Source organism: Hippocampus comes, unplaced genomic scaffold, assembly GCF_001891065.2.
Source record: "Hippocampus comes isolate QL1 unplaced genomic scaffold, H_comes_QL1_v1.1 scaffold122, whole genome shotgun sequence".
Taxonomy (NCBI): domain Eukaryota; kingdom Metazoa; phylum Chordata; class Actinopteri; order Syngnathiformes; family Syngnathidae; genus Hippocampus; species Hippocampus comes.
This window is the reverse complement of record NW_017842059.1, coordinates 2959909-2973442: the sequence shown is the minus strand read 5'-3', so window position 1 is coordinate 2973442 and position 13534 is coordinate 2959909.

Here is a 13534-nt window from a genome sequence, read left to right as displayed (position 1 = left end):
TAAAAGACAGAAAGGAGCACAGGAGGAGAATGAGAAGATGAAAACTTTAACGAATGACAGAATTTTCCAAGGGATTAGTGACCTTGGAGAGGACCAAACAGACGCTACAAACTGGCAGACCTCTGCTTCCTGTCTTGAAATTTTCCTGAGATTTTTGCTTGCTTAAAAAAAAAAAAAAAAAAAAATAGTCAGTTGCTTAACAAGGCAGCTTTGCAGCATTTGAATGGAAGCTTTGGGCTGTTTAGTGAGTTTCAGTTGAATGTCACTGACAGGCCTTCTCTTTTGGAGCACAGCCATAGATACTGTACTACAGCTACTTCAAGTGCTCTCACTGGACAATGTAAAGACACGCATGAATGTGTGAATCTGTCTGAATCCTGGTGTGTGTGTGTGTGTGTGTTTGTGTGGGTGTGTGTGCGTGCATGTGATGCCTTGTAAATTACAGTTTAACAGCTGTACAGATAGACATGACAGCAATCATTCTGGGTGGCAAGGCCCATTTCAACTTTTAGAGAAAAGTGAAACAGGGACAGCGTTTGTTTTTGTTTGTTTTGGGGGCATTTCAGTGAGTTACCAAAAAGATTCTTGTCCCCTTAGAGTGTATTTCCACACAAGTGAACCCGTCAATGTTTTTCTTTTTCTATTTTTCTTTTTTTTTTTTTTTTTTTTGTGGGGGGGGGGGGGGCAACACTGAGATCACATTGAGAAGCTCCAAGATGCTTTGTTGCTTCTTGTTTCGCTGCCAACCTTGAGCCTCTTGTTGATCTCAGTTTTGCTCTGTTTCACTTGTTCCTATTTTGTCACCTGTCTGTTTGGAATAAAGTAATATTGTCAGATTTTTTTTCAAATGAAGAACATGAAGCTGGTTTGTATTTGTATTTATTGAATGGTGTGGAGCACAAATAAAACAGATGATGGGAAAATCTGCGGTGGTGTTTTTGATCCTCCGAATCCCTCATTTTCTTTTCATGCTTAATTCATTTCATTTTAATGATTTCATTTTGTGGGCTGAAATACAGTATGTGGCACAGAAACTGAATCTGAATAATTTATATTTGAAGTTGAATTACTTAACTTTGAATAAGCACATTGAAAACCTGAATTTGTTACCCTTTGGAGAAGAAAAAAATCAATAAAGACGTACTGACGACAAGCTTCGTTTTGATACATTGCGAAATATACAGTAACCCCTCGTTTATCACGGGTGTTACGTTCCAAAAAGAACCCGTGATAGATGAAATCCGTGAAGTCGTGAGTATATAGTATTTTTTACAGTTATTATACAATACTGAACTATGTATACAATGAAACCAAAGACCAAAACCTGTTTTCAGGCCCAAGCACAAAATAACCAAATGTTTTCAACAAATAACTATAATAGTTTTTGGAAATACTGCACTGTAAAATAATATTGCTTGAGCGCGTCCTCAGGTGCCTTTGCCGGTGCAGAACATTTCGTCGACATTGTGGGGTATGTATGTACAAAGACGAGGTGCGGAGACTGTTCACGTTGGTCAGTGCCTTAGCCAATCAGGATGCAGAACGCAATTCACTGTTTAAAAGCATTTAAAAAAACTGCACTAAAAAAAATCTGTGAAACAGCGAAGCCGCGGAAGGTGAACCGCATTAGAGCGAGGGATCACTGTACACTGTCCTTTACTATATTTGAAAGGAAGCACCTTTTCATCCCTCCCTTACCTGACGGCTTTTACCACAAAAATTAAAGAAAGGTGTTGTAAAGTGGCTTTTTTTTCTGGAGAACTTGTGTCACTCGCTCAAAACAAAGATGGTGATTGCACAAAGAGCACATTTGAATCCTGCAATCGATTGCTCATCCTCAATCACCCGAAAATTTGTCTCAGGAACTGAATTTGTGCATTGAAAATTTGAATTTTTACGCCCCTTGATTAATTCCTATCTGCCCCCCAAAATGTTTTGTAGAAAAGGAATTGATAGCTATGTAGCTAGCTCCTTAGCTCGCTCGATAGATAGATAGATAGATAGATAGATAGATAGATAGATAGATAGATAGATAGATAGATAGATAGATAGATAGATTTTGTGTGTGTGTGTGTGTGTGTGTGTGTGTGTGTGTGTGTGTGTGTGTGTGTGTGTGTGTGTGTGTGTGTTCATTCGCGCGCATGCCCATTTGCTGATACAGTAAGGTTGCTAAGCTATGGGTTGTTATCATTGGAGCTAAATGTAAGCATAGTTCTACAGTTATGGGATGTAAGCTTTAATGATGTGTTCCACTGAATATTAGACATGGTACGTTTTGTAAAACATGTAAAAATACTTTTAAGAAAACATTGAACAGAAATCGTTGAGTTAAAAAGGAAATGACTGCAAATGTATAATTTCATTGCATGCAAATAACTTGGAAAATACAAATTTTGCTGCTTTTCTTTGGGATGTACTGTGAATTTTTCACACAAGTGAAGTCTGTTGAGGAAACAGCACACAATCACTGTCGTGATTATTTCTCCCTGTTTTCAAAGCAAATGCAGATTATAACATGTACTTTGCTATTTCTTCTTCTTCTTCATCCTTCAGGTTGACATGACTGCCACCTCTCTGCCATTATGTTTTCTTACATTTCTTCACATTCCTCCTCGGACCACATGGGTTAGTCACACACACACACACACACACACACACACACACACACACACACACACACACACACACACACACACACACACACATGCACACACCAACACCCCCCCTCACACACACATATACAGTACATAAGAGCACAGTGTACTCTTACAACTTCACGAGAGTTGCCATCAAAATAACAGCTGGCAGCCTAAGAAGACCCCTGCTGACCTTCTCAGCAGTTTTGAGAAGTCATCATGACAGCAAGGAGTGGTGCGAGGGGGTGTCAGAGCCAGATGGGGGGGGTCAAAGGTTAAGCATTGTGCGCTACAGGCTGTGGCAGCCCGTAACAATCACGAGACATTCACCAGCCAGAGTCCTGCACCTGCACATGGTGTGAGTGTGTGTTGATAGGCGATGAAGTTGACGACTGGATTCTCTTAAGAGAACACTTGATCATAACACACGCAAAAAAACAAACAAACAAACAAAAACCTAATAAACTAACAACAAAAACAAACGATGGGGAGTATTTAGATGCTGACCACCTTTGCGTCTCTCTGGTAATGGTGCAAATATTGTGCTATTGAAACATGTTTTGGTCATTTGAATCATTCATTGCTAAATGTAGATTTCACTGACAACTTGCCAACTTATGAAGTGATGAATGTATGGAAAAGTGAGTAGTTTTTTTTGTTTAAAATGAATTTAATAATGCATTGTTTTTCTCACATGTCATCATTTTATTATATAGTACTTCTGTTACTGTATAGATGAGAACTCAAAAGTACTCCAGTAAAGCACACTCAGTATTGTTGTGTTTTCCAAGTGAAACAGTGCACTCTGCTGGAGAGAGAGAGAGAGAGAGAGAGAGAGAGAGAGAGAGAGAGAGAGAGAAAAGGTTCAAACCTTTATTAACTCGACATGTAATATTTAAAATTATATTTTCACATTTTTAATCATCATCCACGTGTAAAACATAAATTAATATTAACCATAAAGATCCTCATGGCCCTTTTGGAATTAGTGTTTAAAAAAAAAAAGCGAGAGAGAAACGCCAAGAAAATCTGAAAAAAAAACATGAGGTATTCCTTAAGTGTTTGTAGGACTGAGGTCTCATGAACTCATCTTGTGTGTGAGTGTGTATGAGTGTGTGTGCGTGTGTGTGTGTGTGTGTGTGTGTGTGTGTTGTGTGTGTGTGGGTGTGTGTGTGTGTACCCGCGCGTGTGACTCAGTGGCAAACAGTACACGGTGAACATAAATGGTCGCCATAACAATACACATTTTAATCCTCGCTACTCTAAAATTGGAAAGATGATTTATTGATGTATTTATACGATATGTCCTCTTTAAACCAGCTAGGTAAGTGCATGGCCAGAGACCTTGGTTGAAATTAAATGTATTCACAACAAAATTGCAGCACTACCTACCCCCTTGCCTCAAAAATCTTTCGTTCCATCCAATCCCTCCCAACTCTTCCAGACTGGACACGAAGACTGCTGTCTGCACCAAGTACTACACTGCCTTCCAGTGATATACTTTACAGTACCTGGTTTGAACCAGGATATGTGGAACTAATTCACCCTTTGTACTAATGTTGGCCTGGCCTTTTGGGTGGACTGGGAAGATGCCCAATGGGCCGGCAGGCCTCTGAGTCAATTCGAAGAGACTGGCTCACAACTAGACAGGCGGGCTGGTTGAGATTTCAGGTAAAACAACAGATTGAACGAATCAGAATCTAATCCAAAATTGGTGTAAAACCCACTGTTAATTTCAATAATATGTAAAAAATAAAATGTTTTATCATGTCAATGTAATTTTTTTCCCAACGTCTCTCCCTTCAGCGATGTCTAATCGGATAGCTAGTGCAATGAGTTCCTCCAAGTTAGTCGTGTCGTCGCACACTGCCAACTCATCTTTTATGGCGGTGCTCTAACAGTGGCAGAAGATATGTGCTATATAAAGCACAGTCATGAAATCTGCTCTCAGCGGCCAAAATGCCGAAAACAATAGAATAATCGGCAACAGATTGCCAACCCTGAACATAGTCTAAAAGCCAACCTTCCTGCACTGGGTGGTTGCAACACCCGACGTAGTTCAGCGATAAACTCAGGGAAGGAAGACCAGATCTCGGGTCATGCATTGCTCACTGCCATTGCCCAAGCTGCAGCTTGACCAGTCAACAGACTCATGTTACTGTAAATGCAACCTTGGAGCTATCTTGGGTGTCGGTGGAAGGTTTCTGGTCAAAAAAATTATCGAGCACTGGTGAATGAATTGCACGCAAAGTCCGGGCTTACCTTCATCGCGTGACGGATGGGGTAAATGGATAGATGGATAACTCTCTTGTCTATTAGATCTATTACATTTAGAAATGTTCAAGATGCAAAACTCTGAAAGCTTGCCCTGAGCTTAGCAAATGACTGCTAAGATGTTTCAGTTTTTGAAAAGTGCCTGTGTTGATCTACATTTATTACAGTCCGAGGGATCAAGTCAAGTCAGCTCCCAAGTGTCAAGAGAAAAGATGTTAACCACTGTACTGTTACGTATTAACATAATCGCATATTTACACAAAAATTTCACGTGCAACAAACGCGATGAACATGGAAACACTGAAATACATGGTGGCTGAATTTACTCAATTTCATTTCCTCAACTGTTTGCAGAAAATAAGATCTACTTAAAAATGTATCTGGTTTCTGATAACTTTATTTCATGCAACCACTTGAGGAAATAACAGCATGACATTTTTTTCAGTGTATGCGATTCAAAACCCCTAATGTTTTGCTGAGCTTTGCTTTTTTGGGTCGATATTTCTTGGGGGCGTTATAAAACAGCTCAATAGTATTTATGTTACTTCCGATGCATGTTGCTTTGTCTTTCGTACAATTCATTTTAGTAGACTTGGAACATTAATCATGAAAACCAAGGTTATACTGTGCGCACGCGCACGCGCACACGCACACACACACACACACACACACACACACACACACACACACACACACACACACACCACACCTGCATTAGCCCGCTGGCGCCTGGCACAAAGTGCACATCTGGAGCAACGCGGATCAGAGATGCTGCACACACAATGCTGCATTGCAACACAGCAGCGATACTGCCGATGTGGATGTCTGGGAAGCATCTCTCTCATTCTGCGTTCAACATCGTGCGTGTCCACAGAAGACAGAGCTACGCATTTTCAATAAGTGTGTGTGTGTGTGTGTGTGTGTGTGTGTGTGTGTGTGTGTGTGTGTGTGTGTGCGTGTGCGCCCTGGTGGTCTTTTTTTACATGATCACTGAGACGGCATCCCCTTGGATAATAGTTAAACTGGAAAATGACGTTTTAACCAATAAGATTTGGATCCCGCCCTGCTTTGATCTCCAAGTGAAGCATCACAATCACTATTTGGTTAGTAGCCTGAGATCTGTGTATGTGATGACACGAGGAGCTGTCGCAGTGGATGAAAGTTTGTTTTTGAACTTACAGGATTTCCACATGATGGACTCCAGGTGACGGATCGCGCCTTCGGAAGCCCCCGGTGCCATGGGGGCCGAAAACAGCATGGTGAGTCTGCAGCAAATTGCACATCCATGTGCGTGCGCTAGAACGAGCCTCTCAACTCTACTTCCTGACCTCACAACGTGTAGCTGGGGCCACAAGCGTTCTGGTAGTGTCCCAACTAGGTCACCATAGTCGTCTTCCCTGTATGATTGATTTTTGCAGATCGTCTGTGAAATTGAAAATCACAAGACCATTGCTTTGATCTTCAAATGATTTGTGTTTTGATGGCTGGGTGAACTTGTATCTATTTTATTTGATCATGATATTGGGAAAAGACCTCCCAGGCTTTTCAGTCATGCCTCCTTAGTTTTGTACGTGCAGTTGGCATCGTGTCAAAGTGATGACACAGAGTTGTTTTTTTTGCAATATTTGCCCACCGGCAGGATACTCTACTGGACCTGATCCAAAGTCACATGCCACATTTAAACCAACAGCGTTTTTAGAGCCTCCTGGGGGATCAAGAAGACAATTTCATGCTCCCGAAAAAACTATACGAGATGTAAAAGCAAAGTTATATTTGATATGGAAATAAGTTAAATGCAAACTAAAATGTAACTTAACACTTAACTACCATTCCTGAAAGCAAACAAAAATAATTTATTTGGTTTGTGTGCTTCATTACATTCATGCAAGTTTCAAATTGCATGAACAAGTAACATTTTGTTGATTTTAATACTTAGCCACTACCAGAAAATTCAAGGCGAGTTTGTCTTGTAAATACGAATACAGTTTAAATCGGAATGGGTAAAAATAAATTCAGAAATAAATAATAACTCGCCTAGTGCCCAATGACAGCTGGGATAGGCCCCAGCAAGTCTGTGAACCTCATGAGGATAAGCAGCTCAGAACATGTATGGATAATGATAATAATAGCCCCTTTCCACAGGTTTTCCATAGGGTTGACTTCTGGGGACTGAAATGGCCATGGGAGGAGCTTGATTCTATGTCTGGTGAACCATGTCTACCATTTTCAGTGTGAGAGTATGCTTCCACAAATTAAGTAACATTTATTTTAGGGCTATTAACACATCTTAACCAGGGGTCCCAATAATTACGCATGCATTGCATACTTTATATATATATGAAATTGGTTCTCTGGTTTTCATTTTGAAACTTGAAACATCTGGTGAAGTAAACCATGTGTAGATCAGCCTGCAATTCTATTTTGTGTTTGTGCAATAATACACGCTCTAGTTTCCACATAAAATTCATCCACCCTTTGGGTCGTCAGATCACATCGACAAACAACTCTTAAAACCTTGGAAATACGAGAGGTGTTAGGCTTCATGAGAGCTGGGCACAGGACCCACACGCAGACACAATGAACTCAGAAGGGTTTTATTGCCAGGAGGTGGGACAGGTCGAGGTGGCAGTAACAGAATGGTCGTCAAAATGGCCAATTCAAGGAGTACAGGAATGCAGGAGCGTAAAGTAACGGCTTGGCAGAAGCGAGCGCGGCAGGAAAGATCACTGACGAACTGGCAACGGGTGGCTGTTCAGGATGGCTTTTATGCTGCAAGTGGCTGAAGAGCTGAAGACTCGCAGGTGTGTAGGGGAGGAAGGTGCACCGATTCGGGAGGCGCCCAGCACACACTGAAAAAGGAAACAAAACAAAACGGAGGGCCGACACCGTGGACAAACAATGTATTCTAACAAGAGGAAGCCACAGTACCCAGAGAAAACCCACATAGTCAAGAGGACAGGAAGGCCGGAGACTAGATCTGAGCATGCAGCCTCCGACCTGTTAGGTGGATGTGATAACTTCTAATCCCATGATGCAGGTATATCGATTAGATTTTGTTAATTCGGCTTTGGTGGCATGGTCTATGAGTGATGAGCACGGGTTTCTCAGAGTTATGAAATCCTTCATGTGTGAATTTGGCTCGTTCTTTCAGTGATTGCATGGGTTTTCTGCAGGTAGCCTGTTGACGTTTCTAAATTGTAAAAACAAAACAAAAAAACACACATCAACAAAAAACAAGCTGACCTGCAATAAGATGTCAAGCAGTCCTGGGTGTTTGCACCCCACCTCTCACCCAAAGGCAGGTGGGACAGGCTCACGCTCACTCTTAATGGGGATACATGTTACAGAAAATGGATGCAAGACTGAACAATAACTGCCACTTTCATTTCCTTCATTTGTCCTAAAATTGACATTACGGTTGTTGCTAAAGAAAGATTAAAAAAACAAATCAACAATATTCAGAGTTCTTCATCACTAGTCAAATGGTTCTGTTCATATATAATAAATTGTTACAAATATTTGTATGCTGTACAGTATTAGGAGTGCTTTTCTAGTCTCCATCCCTCTGACACAAAGGCTGTTTTTGAACATATATCTTGACTTTCCCTTTCTGTCAAGTAAATTGATTGTACGAATTTGTGAGTACCGGTAATCATCTTTGTTCCATTTTATTACAGCCTATTTTTTTTTTAACTCAAGACCCCACCTGCTGACCAAAGTGAGGAGTGGCAATTATGTCATCATCTTTTAAGAATAATAATAATAATAATAATAATAATAATAATACATTTCATTTATAAGCGCCTTTCAAGACACCCAAGGACACTTTACAATCAGAATACTAATTACATTACTACAAGTCATGCTCTTGTAGGCCTAAAAGCTGGTGCGGCATGCAGTCAGTCGTCACGTAACTGAGTGATACAGAGAAAAAAAAACTAACTAAGCAAGTAGATTAGAAAAGCATGTGATTGTCCTTCTTGGTCGTTATTCTTTGGTCAATATCTGTGTCTGGCTGCCTGCTGGGGTCAAAGAGAAACATCCTCCGCTGGATTCCAGGCATGAGACAGCCCTCAGATTGCTTTTGGACTTTGACATCTCCCGAATGGCCCAAAATGTAACCCCCCCTCCCCCTATTGGCATACCTACATAACCTATGAAACATCTGTTTCTAAAATCAAAAAGAAAAATGAGAAGAAAAAAAAACGTACACCTGAAAAGAAACATATTTGAAAAATGGCAAAGGGAAAAGGAGGATAAACAGACATGCTAGCGAAACAAGCAGGAAGTGAGAGGAAACCGGATTGTTTCCATGCTCCACGCGACACACTCACACACCAGATTAGGACCGACTCATGCCAAAGATGCACAGACAATAGCCAACAGCTTCTTTAAGATGCTCTGAGGGATTCTTGCCTCTGTCTCTGTTGCCGTTAGTCAGAGAAAGTCCAGATTGTATTCATTTACAATGTGTATAATGGAAAATGATATGAGATTGAGATGGATATTTGTTGATCGAAATCTGGAGCTGTAGATCCTCTGGCTACTGTAACAATGGAAAGTGACTCCACATCTAAAAAAACTCTCCAAAGAAGGAACTCTGGTTCTCTTGTCAATCCAAAGCAACACATTGACTTAGTCCATATTTGATAAATATTAAAGCATGAGTTGTCTTGCGACACGACCTCAATTTGCCGCCTGTCCAAACCTCTTAAAACCTGATACCAGCTCAACCCACCTGAACATACAGCTCCCTCAGCTCATATTGGAATTTCTTTGGGTCTGTTGTGATTGTTACGGGTCCGATTTCTGCAAAGAAAAAAAAATTGTCACAGAAAATGTAAAACAAAGATCATTATGTTCTCTTTATCCTTTTGACACATCCTTAAAGGGGAAACATGGTATTCTGACAAACAAAATATTAATCAGAATACCATGTTTGGACTAGTGGGAGGCATACAACATATTACTGTAAAGAACATTTTTGACTTGACTTGGACATGCTGTCCATGTGCTCCCTCATGCTGTCCAAGTCAAGTCAAAAATGTTCTTTACAGTAATATGTTGTATGCCTCCCACTAGTCCAAACATGGTATTCTGATTAATATTTTGTTTGTGGGATATGAATTAAGCAGTTTTTTATTTTTGACTATCTGAAAATTTAGTTTACCGCTCTTAATTGTGAATGCATACTTGATGGTTTTAAATGCTCCTGAAATTAAGTGCTACTTGACGAGCCTATACAGTATTGTGTTCATGTATGTGACGTCACTGAAGGCCTAAGGTTGAAATGCACGGCCCGCCACTGATAAAACCACAGTTTTACAGGTCGGTTTATAGAAACTCAGTCGGGATGATGTCTGGGGAAACAGCATTCACCATCCAATTGAAGGTTAAGAAGTTGTGGATTAATTCAGTAACTAAGAAAGAAAGTTCATTATTTCCATCATCAATAATGCTTTGCAAAACTATCTTTTACAGGTCAAATCTGTTGTCCTTATACAGTAAGAATGGTAGCATAATTCACATTTACAGATGAGAAACATTTTCCATTGAGTTGGTTAGATGTTAATAGTTCTCAAGTGTTACGATTACTGGTACCCTTTCAAGGGTGAAGTGATTAAAAAAAAAAACAAACAACTTTTTTTGGTACTCGTCATAAATAGTAATATGGTGTGAGTCGTTAGAACACAACACATACACCATTCAAAACATAGGTAGTTTTTAGCTTGTTTCCTTTATGTTTGAATTTGGATATAAAATGATAGAATATAAACACAGATACCATGCTAACATAATTGGTGACAACGAGGAAAAATACGCTCATCAACAGCTAATCTTTCTGGCCCCTGAAAAAGTAATGTTAGTCACATGCAGTCTCTCTGATGGACTCTCTTCGGTAAAAATACAAGCCTGATATGAATCTCTCAGTAGCGTGAGATGGGACTGGGCCTACAAATCTGGATGACACTGCAATGCCATCGTTAGACATATTTTAGGGGGGCTAAATGATTTGCATTTTTTTTACATTATTTTTATTATTATTTTCTACTTATTGTTTGGCCGGAATTTTACATACAGAGCAAGTGTGGCATTCTTTATTGAATATAACAAACTCACAACATTATGAAAGGTAATTGGAGCAAATTTGTTATTTCACAAGTTTATATATGACTCGTAGCCTTTGCCATTAACCAGTACTCAAGAAGTAGCTTTCAGCGTCAAAAATGATCTTGACCCCGTGCTCTGGTATCTATGTCAGGGATCACCAACTCCGGTCGTCGAGGCCCCCCGGTCCTGCATGTTTTAAATGTTTCCCTCCTACAAAAACACCAAATTCAAATGAACAGGAACAATATCAACTCAGTAGTGCCACCTTCTGGAAGCAGCACAGATCGACCAGAAATACGGGTAAAATGCAACATATTCATTCAATATATTAGACCGGACATTTACAAAGTCCAAATGCGGCCCGTTGTCGAATTTCATCCGGCCCTCGGCCCCTTGTCATAAAATCAGTGACGTCTGGCCCGCGCAGGTTGCGCAGAATGCGCACACGCACGTCTGAGAGCGAACACACTAAATGCTATTTTACATTTAGCCACTGGAGGGCAGCAGAACTCTATGCGACATCACCCTGTGTGACACTTTATCCCGCAAATTTCTGAAATGGCAACAATCAACAAAAAAACGAAAGTTGACTGCGAGGGACGACGCTTAAAGGATGGATGGAAACTGGACGATGTACAGGTATTCGCTGAAATACGCAACAACTATGTCTGTCTCATTTGCAAAGAGACAGTGGCTGTTTTTAAAGCGTATAATGTCAAACGACATTACCAAATGAGACACGCTGACATACACAACAAGATTACAGGGAAGGAACGCACTGAGAAATTGAAGCAGCTTGAAGCGAGTTTTATCTCACAGCAGCAGTATTTTGCAGGAGCCCGAGAGTCAAATGAGATCGCCACAGTGGCGAGTTACGAGGTAGCAGCACTAATCGTAAAGCATTCCAAACCTTTCAACGAAGGTGAATTTATCGAAGACCGCGTGGTGAAGAAAATCTGTCCTGAGAAGCAGCAAGGGGTTGCCAAAGTCTGCCTGGCATGCAACACTGTGGCACGCAGGAATGAAGAAGTGTCATCGAACATCAAAAGACAATTGAAAGACACAGGAAAGGAGTTTGTCTTTTTTTTTCGCTGGCTTGCGACGAAAGCACAAACGCCTCGGACGCTGCTCAGTTACTTATTTCTTTTATGGGCGTCACCAATGAAATGAACGCTACCGAAGAACTACTTGACCTCCAGAGCCTGAAACCCCAAACGACAGGAACCGTAATATTCAGTTGCATGTGATATGCATGTTTCAAATGAACCAAAAGACATGCTTAAGGTTGTTGCAATTAAAATAAAAAGGCAAATGTGAAACACAGAATGGTTTACTAAAATGTGTTTAAATATATTGTTCAATGTAAAGAACGTCAGCCAGGGTTGGTCGCCCCCCCCCCCCACACACACACACTCACACACACTTTTTACCACATAAAATCTGGCCCCTGTATTAGACAGACCGTTGAACGTCAGCATGTGCAGTACATGTGATAAAACATACTGGTGATATTCAGAGAAACAGCAATGTATTTTTTTTTGTGTGAGGGCAAGCGCGATTGTAGTGGCTTGCAGCATGAAAGTACAATGTCTCTCTTCCCTTCCCACCCATAAATTTGAAGAGGAAATATGCAAATCCAGCTATATTAATGGGGAAATCATTGACATTATAGGTTGAAAGACAAAATAACTATCAAGTATGGACCAAATATTTGATATTAATTTAATGTAATCAGCATTGGGGTTTTTTGTTGTTGTTTTTTTTATACTCTCCACATCGAGGCAAGGTTTCTTCTGTGCGCGCCCTGACAACACGTCGCTGTTCAAAATTTGAGGAAGAACACTTTATAAACGCATCATTGCTGCTTCGTGCACAATGCGGGTTCAGTTCCCACTTAAGTGATGGCGTAAATTTGAGTGTGTCAAAGCGTGCTCGGTGAATGATTGTCAACCGATCCGAGGTCAGCTGGAACGGGGTGAAGCTTCCTGCGACGCTAAATAAGATAAGCAGAAAACGGATGGATTTATCATGAATCTTTTATTCCTTCAGTCTTGCTCTAATACTGCACAGAAATGGACGTAACTGCTAAAAAATTTCGACTGTTACGTTTTCTAATTCTGTTCTACAAATTACAATTGCCATTTTTTTCAACGTAACTATACTTAGGCGGAGAAAAAAAAGTAGTGTGTTTCCGGTAGCCCGACCGACGTCGGAAAAAAACTTTACGGTCGGCATTTTTTTCAAACACCCCTCTACATTTTTATGTACAGGGTTTACATCGGTGCAAACTCTCGCTATATTCACGTTGAGCGCGTGCGTCGTTTGCCCTGTGGTCTGTCAACAACATTGAATCATGGCGGCGGCCGCGATCTCTGATAGTTTAAACCGCGTTTTCTGTGTTACAGTCGCATACTCGCACCGTAATCTTCAGAAAATAGCATCCATTGATGTATCGAAAAAATTCTGCAAATTATTTGATGAACACCACGGGCCGAGTAAAAACCGAGGGCGGA